Source organism: Varanus komodoensis, unplaced genomic scaffold, assembly GCF_004798865.1.
Source record: "Varanus komodoensis strain SLA01 unplaced genomic scaffold, ASM479886v1 scaffold18_3, whole genome shotgun sequence".
Taxonomy (NCBI): Eukaryota; Metazoa; Chordata; class Lepidosauria; order Squamata; family Varanidae; genus Varanus; species Varanus komodoensis.
Genome location: NW_025335549.1, coordinates 3,146,628 through 3,159,688, shown reverse-complemented (window position 1 = coordinate 3,159,688; position 13,061 = coordinate 3,146,628). Strand labels below are relative to the sequence as shown.

Below are 13,061 nucleotides of genomic sequence, written 5' to 3'. Positions count from 1 at the left end.
TTTGGGCAAAATCACTTCCATGAAAAGCCTCCAGTCTGGCCAGGGCCTTGACAGAAAAACCAAGTGCCAGGATGTGTGTATTGCTCCCCATCTATACCAAATCCCTCAGATAAGGATGAGCTAGGGCAGCTGGTTTTCTCCCTTCCCATCCACCTTAGCTGAGAGCTTCAAGAACTTTTCTGGAAGGTGACAGGACCTCCATAACATCCATGACATGTTGGGTTGGATTTCTGCCTGTAATACTGAATGCTTGGGTATCTAGACAACTCTACTTCCCACGGGGGATTTTCAGTCTACCAGAAAGCCCTGTGAACGAAAAGGAGTTTCCTTGCTTATTAATAGTAATTGTCATTATTGCAATGCATTTATACCCTGCCTTTCTTCTTGCAAGGAAGCCTAGGAGGCTTACGTCATTCTCTTCCACTTCATTTTTATCCTCACAACAGCCCTGCAAGGTAGGTGAGGCTTAGGCTGGGGCTGAGTTTCTGGCTCAAATTCATTCCTTGAGCTTCATGGCCAAGTGGGGAACTGAGACCCTGATGTCCCAGCTCACCACTAATCACCACCTCCACTGGCTTTCCACCACTGTCTCAATATTGTATCAACACATCTGTAGTCAGTAAGGCATTTAATATCAATAGCACGTGTGGTTTTGCTTCTTCCTGAGTAAACAGAAAGCTAGAGGAGGATGCCTGGGCTAGACTAGTTCACCTGGTGAGGGATTTGTTACTACTTAGAAAACCAGTGAATATTCTTCAAGAGCTACAGTCTCACTATACTGAACAGAGGGCAAGTGGGTAGCGGAACATTTTCCTGGGATCTGCAGAGCTGACCTAAAACTCATCCCTACTTTCACGGGGGGAAAACTGAGTATATTCAGTTTCTCTCCCTCCCAAAAAAGAAGGCCGTTTTTGCAAAATAGCTTTATGTGCTGGGACACCATTTGGCCCCTTCAGTACCACAGAAGACTAGTTCTTCAGAATAATTCTCTCTCTCTCAGGCATTGAGGGAGGTGCAAAATGAAAGACAGTCAGCAAACTCACTTGCTGCAGCAAGGAAACTAGGAAGACATGCTTGTGGCTGCAGTAATGGAGGAGAGACACTTAGACTGTTGGACTGCATCCATACAAATGGGACTCCCAGGTTTGCTGCTTACAAGTAAGGTGGAGAATTAGAAGGAGGCTCCCTGCACTCAGCTCTGCTTACGAGACACCCCCATCTGTTTTTACATTTGCTAAGCCGTTGGCAATAAGTTCCCTGCAGTTCCAAGCACAGGCATCAAGATCACCTCTAAATCCAAGAGCTGCTGCATGATTCTGCACTTTGAGAAGCTGGCAGATAGCTAAGCAGGTACCTGGCGCCTGGCGCTCCACCAGTCCCCTCGCCTATCCTGCCAGCGAAATGCGGCTGACCCATCAGGCCACTCAATCTGCATGTATTTGGCCAGCTCACAACTTTAAAAGCAGCTCTGGGTGCCGAAGGGAAGAGCGCAGATGGATGGCGAGTTCTCCTCAGCTGCTCATCAAATGAGGGCCTGGATGTGCACCTTCACTAGCAGCATTTTGAGGACCCAATCTCATCCTTCAACACACACATGCACAATGTTTGGCCCGATTTCTTTCTCAAAAGCCCTGGACTCTGAAATGCCACCTGCTATGGTGGAAATCCACTTGGGGCTTCAGAGCTGGGAGGCTGATTTGCACATCCCGTCTTTTTAGGCAGCCTTTGCCAACCTAGGTCCTGCCAGGCATGTTGGACTGCAATCCCAGTCATGCAGGAAGTTGTAGGCAAACACACATGGAGTACACCAGGCTGGGAAAGGCTGTGTTTAGGCGTACACCTAAAATGGTTTGCGCACAAAGATGTGCTTTCTCCCAGATACACATACCCAACAACCGGGAACCTGAGCCAAGACTTCTCCCTGGGTGTCTCTGCCCTCACAGTTTGGATGACTAGGCTCTAGGGATGGACTCTTACTCTGGGCCAACATACACTAGTCTGATGAGGCCCAGGAGACCAGCAACAGTTTTCAGCATCTTCCATTTCTGTGCATAGGAAGTGCCGGCCGATGCTGGGTGGCTGCTTTTTGTGATATTGCTGGGCTCTGCGCTTGAGAGGCACGTGCAGCGGGGGGACAGAACCATTGAGCAGAAACATCCTTACATGTGGCTAAACGGATTTCACAAGGCCGGAAGGCAGAGGGAGAAGCCCCTTTCATGCCGAAGCAGTTTTATCGGCACAGTCAGGCTTGCTCTGCAGACCTGGCCTCTTTCTTGTACCAATTTGCATGACTGTCCTTTCAGCTGAATTATTTCCATCTCATCTCCTGTAGCAGCACATCCCCGGCTCAGAACGGGCTTCCTTGGGCGACGTGGAGTCAGACCACGTGCTGTCTCCTCCAGCCTCACTCACACCACACCCCTGGCTTGCAATATCAGGGTGTGGAGAACATCACTGGCTCGCTGTAAGAGTTTCTGAGAAAATGGTCAAAGCTTTCTGAAAGGTTGGCATGTGTTCCTAAATTCTAAGGGATTTGACCAGATCACTGTTTGGTAAGTGAATGGAGCCTGACACTGATATTTCAACCATTTCCCCTGCTGCTCTGCATGTTCAGGGTGGCATCTATGGCATCTCCCTTCCCACATTATCTTCACAACATCCCTGTGAGGCAGGCAAGGCAGAGAGAGAGGTAAAATAGATATTCCTGTAAAGGTGCAGGTAGCAGCTATGTCTTCTTTTCATTTTTCATGTCCATGCCAGAGTAGGCTCAGGGGACCCAAATGACCACCACCCCCTCAGGCTCAGGTGCCAATCCAGACTGGGCCCATCTGGGGGTTTAGACAGAAAAAGGTCCCACACCTCCCAGCATTCCCCCGTCAGCTCTTCTTCTGCCTAAGCATGCACCCCTCAAGTAAGGTCTTGCCTTCTTCCTCAATAAGAGGTGGGGGATCTGGTACCCCCTGGGGTGCTCACAAGCCCCAACCAGTGTGATCAGGAATTGTGGGGATTCTCATTCAAAACCCTGGAAGAACTTCAGGCCACCTGCTCCCCTGCTTCCTACTGCAGCACACCGACTCAGGACGCACAGGTCTCGCTACCCCTGCAGCTGCAAGACTAGAACAGGGAGCCAGTGGAGAAATGCCGACGATGGACTCCGCCGTGGCTCAGTACCATGCCCCCAAATAAGTGGCTGTATCTCTCCCAGGACATCCTTTGGGAAACGGCCAGGTCCCACTTCCATGGCAGAAAGGCAGGATGCAGAACCAAGAAATGAATGGCGGGAAACTGTAGGGAAGGGAATTTTCTGCTCCGCTTTGCTAGTTCTCATTCTTTCTGCTTGTGGTGCTCATCATTCATTTTGGAATCCCACAGCAGAAGGAATATATCAGCAAGTAATTTCCTCTTCGCACCTTCCGTTCTTTCATGGATAGCATCCCAGTGTTTGCTCTTGCCAGGGGAAGGTGCAAGAGCAGCCAAGAACATCGAAGGTTCTGCGAAAGCTGGAACAGAGGAGTTCTTGCCTCAAGCGCTTAATTTGCTTCATTCCTGCCTGCTTGGTGGGGAACAGTTGAAACGGCTTTCTTCATTCTACCGGGAGAAGACTGAGGGGTTACAAAATAGCACTCCACAAAACTCTGAGGTGCTGTTACCTGGAAAAAGCAAAGATTTGCTTTCTCCTGCCTAGATGGAACAGAGGGGCGGAGATGTCATTTTCATAGGACTCTATGTAGTAAACTGGAGAAGAGGGTTGGATGCAGTTAAGGGCACAATCCAGTGCATATTCAGGCAGAAAAATGTCCTACAACTCCCAGCTGTCTCCAACCAGCAGAATCCTTTTCTGTCTAAACTTTGCAATGCCAAATATACTCAGAGACTCATTTGGGGGTCTAATTGCATGTGGATTATTGTTACAATTTTTCAGAGATTAGGCTGAACTTAGGTATAGCTCTTCCAGACATCCAATAACGTGATCATTTTCTTTGTGGGATGGACCATTTGCTGGTGGAGTATCATAAACTGAATGCTACTTTCAACAAAAAACCAAAACAAACCAAAACAAAAACAAAAAACAAAGACCCTGCACATAGAAAGCTAGCAGATCAGGAGCAAGCATTCTAAGCCACCGAGGCTGAGACTTCCAGTGTCAGCGGGGTTATGTATCCACTCCAGATTTTCCTCATCGTGTTTAAGAACCTTGCTGTGGTGTAGAACCTATTTGGAGGCATAATTCAGAACCATGGACAGTGCCTCTAAAGTTCAGAGCAGACTCTAGAGAAAATACACAACTCACAAGATACACTGAAGTATCTGGTCTCCACTGGGTGGAGTTCTCTAACATGCTAACTTTTTGTGCAGGGTGGTGTGGGTGCTGATAGATGGAATGGAAAGCCATGCAACCATGCAACCCGCAGTGAGTTTGCAGTGGCACAGTCCCCAAATGGATTGACCAGGAACTCACCTGTCTAGACGAATGAGCCAAGTGGACCAAAAAGAGAGCCAGTGTGGTGCAGTGGTTAAGAGCGTGGGAATGCTCAGGTGTCCTGGGTTCTAGTCTCCACTCAACTATGGAGCCCACTGGGAGGCTTTGGCCCAGTCACTCACTCTCAGCCCTACATACCTCACAGGGTTGTGGACATGGGGATAAGATGAAGAGCAGGAGGAAGATTGGGGTGTGAGTCACTTTGAGTTTGCTAGGAGAAAAAAGCAGGATATAAATCTAATAAATAATTGAGGAAGGCTCCACCAGCAGCCAAGAAGACTGTCAATAGGTCTAGAAAGCTTGTCTTCAGAAGATCAAACCTTTGGGCTTAAACTCTGGTAGGCCTCTTGTTTCCTTGGCCTGTCCTCATGAAAGCAGAGGTCCTTGAGCACACTCTAAGTGTATGTGATCAACATATGGACCAGAAGGCCGAGGAAATGGCACATGCCAGGAATGCCACTGCAAGCATGCGGGGAGACTGATCTGTCGCTGAGCTCCCTTCAGCAAGTGGAGGAGCTCTTTCCATGCGGAGGAATTGTGGCCACTTACCCTCTTCCCTGTGTGTACCAAGACACTCCCCAACCCCCTGCAGCAGATTTTCAGGGTCCTCTGGTGGCTTCAGGGAAGAGGGAGTCAGCAAAAGATCGCCTCCCTTCTCCCCCTTTTCTCCTGTTCACAGGAGTGCTTTGTGAGTGGAAGTCCATTCCGGGCTGCTCCCGCTGCTGGAGCATTCGGCTCTGAGCAGATGCCGAATGCTCCGCTAAGGTGAGGCCCGTCCTTCGTTTCTCCTGAACTTCTGCAGCACCTTCTACACTCAGTCCTCCCCGATCCTGGTGCTTTGCAGAGGACTACAGTGCCTATCATGCACAGCTCCCTTCCACAGCTGGAAGGTTGGAGATGGCTTCTCAGGGCCGGCCTGGATGCTTAGCCAAGGCTTTCCAGGGATTTCTTCAGCCCTGGCTGAAGAGGACAAAGAGTGAGTCAGGGACTTGGAGCGTGCAAAGCTGTGAGCTTTGCCAATATGGCTGCACTGCTGAGACCAGATTTCCCAGTTTAGTGCTCTCCAGATGAAATTGACTCTAAATATGTAAAAGAGAAAGCCTTAAATTACCACTTTACTGCCTTTGTTGCCAGTAGCCAAGCCCTGCTTTCCTCGAGAGCGCCTTTGGCCAGCAAGGAAATCATCGTAGCCTGCCAGACAGCATCTGGCCATGCAGGAGAGTTTAGATTCCCAGCCCAACGACCAGGAACAGCCCTCCAACTTCAGAAGTGGGATTCGGAGAGCCGTGCCCCACCCGTCCACAGCACGGGATGCCCTCTGAGGTTGGGGAAGTAGCCTCAGAAAGGGAAAAGACCTCAAGTTCCTCACTCGCCTCACTTTGCAGGGGGCAAGTGAGGAAGAGGAAGTCAGGATGCAAGTTCTCCTGAGGCCTCCCCAGCTCCTCTTCCTCCCTGCCCAAGATGCTCCATCTAGACAGGCAAAAAGCCCTTCTAGCGGAAATGCAGGGTGGGGGGATTGGAAGTAAGGCGCACCCCCTGCTCCTCCGCTGCACGTGGGACATCTAAAAGCCTCTGAATCTGGAAATGTACGGCCACTGCAACGGGGTTGTCCCCTAAGTGGGTCTGGGTTTTTAATTTTTTAATTCTATAATTATGTTTTCATTGCACTTTGATGTACCATTTTATTGTTTTATCAGTGTTGATTGTGCCTGTGATCCATGAATGCCTTCGTGCAGGGCACAAATCAGTTCCAATCAATTCATACATGCAGGCAGAAAAGCATCTTAGAAGAGGGAGTCTGGCTTCTCTTCCACACAGGAGAGGCAAAGGGAGAGATTCCTTGCTTGAGCAATCCAAGCTGAATGTACGTAATCTAATCAAAGCGGCCTCCTCCCCCCCACAGAAAATGCCTCTATTTACCTTGAAATGTGAGCAGATGAGCCTTCCACTCTATTAACTTAAGGGCACGATCCTATTTCTTCCTCTTCGTGATGGGGAGTTCTTCGGAATACCAGCAACAGGATCCTCCAAGCGACACCCACGCCCTGCCTCCCTTGAAGCTGGCGTGAAAAGACCCACTCTGCTTGCCTCTCTGAGAGTGGGGATACAGCTTGGGGCAGGGGCTTAAGGGGGAAGGGTGTGGGGCAGGGGAGGAGGAAGGATAGAAATGCCCTGATTCCTCTCATGCCCAGCCTTCTCCCCCCACCCACCCCCAAAGTAGCTGCACACAAAAAGGCAAAGTGGAAATCACACCACCCTTCACTCAGCCATTGCTTGCACGTGTTTAAGTGCATCTGGGCTGGGGATGATAGAATTTCACCCCAAAACTCGCATAATCAGCTGAGCAGTATTTCTGTTTATTATCATCATCATCATCATCATTAAAATGGATTCGCTTTTGCAGAGCTGAAATCCCCTGTCAGAATCCCTGATTCATGGCCCCCTTACATGCAGCTTCCTGAACCTACTGAGCGAGGGGGTGATGCCCTTCGGTTCAGCACCTTGGACTAAAAGGTTGCTTCTCGGATTGCAAGGGCGCCCTCTCGTGTTAAGCATCTGCTATGCCTTCCTATTATAAAGTCTGGGGAACTTGTTTTCAGCATCCCTGGTGCTGGGTGGAAAAAATAAACAAAAGGCAAGTCTCTTCTCTGTGGAGCTCTGGGGCAAACTCAGAAGAAATGGCACAGAGGAAAGTAATGGGGGGGAATGGAAGAAAGACCAGGCAAAGCATAACAAACTTGCTGTGCAATCTTGTGCATGTCTACTCAAATGCAAGCCTCGCTGAGGCCAATGGTACTTGCTCCCAGGTTAAGAGAGTTGTAGCTTATCTGGGAATATGGGTGGCACAGTGGTTAGAGTGCTGGACAGGTATTCAAGAGTGGGACCTACTTCTGAGTAAATATGCCCTGGACAATTAAAGCTAAGGGATGGCTCAGTGCGCAGTGGGGTGCGAGGAGAAGGCAGGAGCCGATCCCTCCGCTGCATATTTCCAGCTGTCCCGCCTTAGAGAGCATGTCTGTGGGACAATGTAAGAGACACAGCACACAAGGAATAAGGAAGAGGGAGGGAAGAGGAATGGCCTAGCCTGCTGGAGTGGCTGCTGGTCTTTTCTCTCACACACACACACGCACAAGCAACTGGTTGCAGAGTATCAAAGGTTTCCTGAGAATAGTCTGTAGAATGCTCTCTCTCTCTCTCTCTCTCTCTCTCTCTCTCTCACACACACACACACACACACACACACACCCCTACCTCCACCCTCAAGCAGGATGGAAAACTCCAGGGAGCCCTTTATCTACGCCAGATAAAATAGGAAGCTGCCCTGAGCAGGGGGCTGGACCCAGAGGCCCTCCTGGCACCTTCCAACCCTACTACGCTATTAGTCTGTGATCACTCAACACGATAAAACAACTCTACATGGGCATGTGTTGCTGTTTCTCATTTCACCTGTGAAATTATTTAGCATTCATTTAGCAACAGATCTGTAATATTGATATGATCATGTCAAACTCTGCTGCAATCCACGAAGGTTTTGCTCCATCCAAGGCCTGCCCTAAGGGTATTTCCCCACTGGCATGGAGGGCAGTTCAGCTGTGCCTCTTTTCCTCCAGCTTCTTGTGGCAGAGATCAGCCATCCCCGTGCAAACATGGCACAGAGGCATGGCAAGAGTGCACTCGCTAAAGCGTTCTTGATGCGGCTGAGCCGTCCGAAGTCATTCCCGCCCGTCTGTAAGCAACTTGTGATCTTATCAGCAGGGAGCTTGCTACAAATAGGTCTGATTGACAGAAGGGAAGAAGAAAGCTAGAGGAGGCACTTCCAGCTTGGAACCAGGGCCTTTCATGTAGCAAGGTGACCCTGCTTTAAAATGAAGAATTAATGATGTTCCAGCACTCCTTTCAGCCCCCTCCCCTTTTTGCCACTCGAAATATCCTATTAAATGTTAATTCCTCAGGAATTCAGCAACTCCGCTCTTGTGTCCCCTCTGATGCATCTTTAAACTATTGGGCTACAACAGCCGAAAGGGAAATCGATCTGAAATGAAGATGCCATACATATTCTGTAGGCCTTTGATGCTTAATTAGATAAACCAAGGGAGAGATTGAAAGAAGGGTAATTAAAACCAGAGTGCTTTCGTTAATACACCATGCAATTAAGCCGCATCTGAGGCAGTAGACCTCTGGGTTCCCCCAAGAGCCAAGGCGAAGGACCTTAGCAAAAGCAATGCTGGCCAATTTTAAACTTCTCCCACTGGGATGCACCCAGAAGATGGTGTGTTGCTTGCATACTCTTTCACTATCTCTTCTTCTGCATCTTTGTTAGACGCAGAAAAGGCACAAGTGACTTCCTACAAGAAGGCCTCTCCGACTGCCTCTCAACCTCACCTCATCCAAAGATCAGCAGCAGTTTTATCTTATTCACTTACTTATTTAAAACATGTACACCCTGTCCTTATCCAGGCAGATCTCAAGACGATGTACCCTGTCCCTTAGGGGGAGTGCAACATCAGCCAGAATGGGGGGGGGGGTACCACTCACTGGGCCAGCTGAACCGCCCACCAAGGGAACTTCCATCTTATCTGGTTTAATTCTCAGTCTGCCTCCATTAGAGCCCCTAGTTCTACCAGTTGGGGGTGAGTAAGAAGGGCAACGGCCAAGAAGCAGAGGTTGGGTTGCTTTCAAAGGGTGTCAGGCAAATTTATAGAGCCCAAGGCTATCCATGGTTGCTGTAGATACATTCCCAGTCGCCCTGCATGGATGTGAGGGCTGGACAATGAAGAATGCTGAGAGTAAGAAAACAGATGCATTTGAAGCATGGTGCTGTGGGAGAGCTTTGTGAATAACCTGGACTGACAGAAGAACAAGAAGCGGATCCTCGATCAAAGCAAGCTGGAGCTTTCCCTGGAAGCCAGCATGGCAAAACGGAGGCTGTCACATTTTGGGTATATCATGAGAGGACAAAGCTCCCTGGAGAAGACCATCATGCTAGAAAAAGCCAAAAGCAAAAGAAGAAAAGGGAGACCAAATATGAGATGGGTTGGGTCCATAAAGGAAGTCTCAGCCTGGAATTTACAAGAGTTGAGCAGGGCTGTCACGGATTGGGCATTTGGAGGTTTTCATTCATAGGGTTTCCATAAGTTGGCGACAACTTGACGTCACATAACAATAGCAATACTTCCAAGATCAGAGGAAGTAAGACCCTTTGTCTTGAATGCAACACTTAGTAGCTATTTATGAAGGAGAATTTCAGCTCCAAGATGCACATTTGCCTCCTAAGTAAATTAAAAGAACTATTCCAACAGCAGTTTGGGTTCAGCTTCTTTATATACACAGACATATATACACACACATTTTTTCTAACTGTACGATACGCTCCAGGAAATTTACTCAGCATTTGTAGAAATTAGAAGTCTCTCTGAAGTTCTCATTTCCTCTGATTTATAGTTTAAAAATAGAAACCTTGCTGGGCCAGTGACTGAGAAACACATAGCCTCAGCTGTTAAGGCAGTAGTCACTGTCCTACATGGTGTGCCACATAACGGGCAGATGCTGTCGATTCTTTTTATTTATTTATTTGTCGATTTATATCCTGCCTTTTTCCTACAAAGGGCTCAGGGCAGCTTACATCTCCTCCTCCATCTTATCCCCACAACAACAACCCTGTGAGGTAGGCTGGGCAGAGAGTCTGGGAGTGGCCCAAAGTCACCCAGTTGGCTCCATGGCCGAGCGGGGACTCAAACCCGGATCGCCTGAGTCCCAGTCCCAGCTCTTCACCACTGCACCACGCTGGCCCTTTTCTTTCTCATATCGCACTGCCTTTTCCTTCGGTGATGAAGTGGAGCCGTGCATGCGCACACACATAGACAGCACATGCTAAATACAGGCTAAGAGTAATTTACCTGCCACGATCCTATACATTCCTGCTTAGTTAGAAGTCCCAAATAGGGTTGGCACCCACGTAAGTATGCACAATCGGGTCACCTTCAATAGGCTTTCTGTGTGACTTCAAGGGAGGTTGTGCTGCAGAACCCTAACCTAGAACTGGCTCTGAGGGCAAAATGTGCCATTTATCATTTGTCATTCATCTGAGAGGGTCACATTATCCTTTCCTGCCAGACTAATCGAATCTCATTTTTGAATGGGTGACCTCCCAAATGGACTGTGGGAATGCTGTGGACATAATCTATCTAGACGTTAGCAAGGCCCTTGAATAAGTGATTGACTCCATGGTGCTCCGATTAGCAAACTAGCAAAAAGTGGGCTAGATGGGGCAACCATCAAGTGGATCCACAACTGGCAGCAATATCGGACTCAAGGAGTGCTCATCCATGGCACCTTTTCAGATTGGGGACAGGTGACACGTGGGGTGTTCTGTCCTGGGACCGGTACTCTTCCACATTTTTATTAATGATTTAGATGAGGAAGTACAAGGAACAATTATCATTTTTGCAGATGACACCAAGCTGGGTGGAATAGCAACCACCCTGCAAGACAGAGAGAAGGTGCAGGGTGGCTGATAGGTTAGAATGCTGGGCAGAAAACGACAGAATGAAGTTCGGTAGGGACAAGTGCCAAGTCCTACACTTAGGAACAAGAACCCAAATGCACCACTACAAAATGGAGAATACTTGGCTCAACAGTCCTGCAAATGAAAAAGATCTTGGAGTTGTTGCAGATCACAAGCTAAATATGAGCCAACAATGTGATGCAGCTGCAAAAAAGGCAAATGCTATTTTAGGCTGCATTCACAGGAGTATCACTTCCAAAACACGTGAAGTACTAGTTCCTCCATACTCAGCAGTAGCCACACCTCACCTGGAGTACTGTGTCCAGTTCCTGGCACGTACATTTTTAAAAGATGCAGAAAAGTTAGAAAGGGTGCAGAGGAGGGCAACAAGGATAATTCAGGGATTGAAGGCAAAGCCCTGAGGGGAAAGGCTGAGAGAAATGGCAGTCAAGAAGAGAAGATTGAGGGACAATATGATAGCACTCTACAAGTACCTGAAAGGCTGTCACAAAGAGGAAGGACGAGACCACTTGTCATTCATTCCAGAGTGCAGGACAAGGAATAATGGACTTGAGTTAAAAGAAAGCAGATTTAGACTAGACACCAGAAATAATCTCCTCACTGTCAGAGGAGAACAACCTATTACCTGGGGAAGTTGTGGTCTCTTCCTTGCTGGAAGCATCTGGACAGTCATCTGAATGGGATGGTGTAACTTAGTGTCCTGCAGAGGCAGAAATTTGGACCCGATGGCCTTCTGGCACCTTCCAATTCTATTGTTCTATGATTCTGTGACTGTTTGATAGTTAAGGGCAATCTGATTCTCTAAAGAGCAAGTGTGGTATAGTGTTTAGAGTTCTGGACTGGGGTCACTGACTCTCAGCCCAACCTTTCATATAGGGTTGTTGTGAGGAAAAAATGAAGATGAGAGAATTATGAAGATGAGAGAATTATGGATACACTGCCATGGGATCATTGGTGAGAAAGGCCAAATATAAATGCAACAAATAAAATAATAAAATAAATTATGAATAACATCTGACTCCAGCATTGGTTGCAGAATACTACAAGGCTGAAATTGATTGTCATCAGTCTGACATCTAAAAAAATAGCCATTTCATGAGAAAATTCAGTACAAATCCTAGCAGATGTAAGAATCTCCAAATGGAGAATTATGGAATCTTGGAAAGCCGAATTAGGTCCTTCTCTACAGAGCAGCAACAGTGATGCAAATTGAGGACTCCGTTCTCTCTCTCTCTCTCTCTCTCTCTCTCTCTCTCTCTCTCTCTCTCTCTCTCTCTCTCTCACACACACACACACACACACACACACACACACATGCACACTTCCTGCAGACAATAGAAGTCTTCTTTGTAATCTTATGCTCAACAAAATGTGCTTCATTCTAAATGTGGCATCAGGACCATATGTACACAGCTGGGAACAAGTGCTGCAGCTATGGCTGGATCTTAATGGCCCCTGGTTCCATAGCTCAAATAACCATCCGGACAGCAGAAGCACCATCAGGCTCATGGAAGAAAACTTGGTGTTATTCCTGCAATCATGACGATGTTTTCCATAAGTTTAAAATGCAAAATTGCACCTGCTAGGAGTTGGCTTGCGTGTCTGTTTTTTAAATCAAGATTGGCAAACCATTTCGTGGGTGGCATTGCTTTAACCTATCAGTGTGAAACATGAAAAGGCCATTCAAGTGGGAAGAGTATTAGTTTTGTGTTTTGCAACAGAAGTAATACATGCAGCCACCTAAAGGACAGGGCATTAAACCATGAAGTCCTGCGTCTAAAATCACCAAGCTGAACCACTTCTGCTGGGCACTGTAATATCTCTGGAAAAGAGAGTTCTTCTTGCATCAGTCTTGTGTTATTACTGTGTCTGGGAAAGTTTTATGCCTCTTGGAGACCCACTGCCATTTACAGCCCAATGGTCTGACTCAGTCTGAGGATGGCCCAAGCTTGAGTTCAACATTTCTGGACATGCTGAGTTGAGGAAGGCCGGTCTGCAGAGACCACCATTCATTTATTCTTCTCTCTTTTAGCACTTGGGACGATTTGGGATTAC

The 13,061-nt window shown here is 47.8% G+C and overlaps 1 protein-coding gene across 1 annotated transcript in view; it reads left to right on the top strand.

The window, feature by feature from the left end:
- Positions 1 to 13,061, top strand: part of IL1RAPL2 (interleukin 1 receptor accessory protein like 2) — a 216,628-nt gene that overhangs the window by 182,581 nt on the left and 20,986 nt on the right. The window lies entirely within an intron of this gene.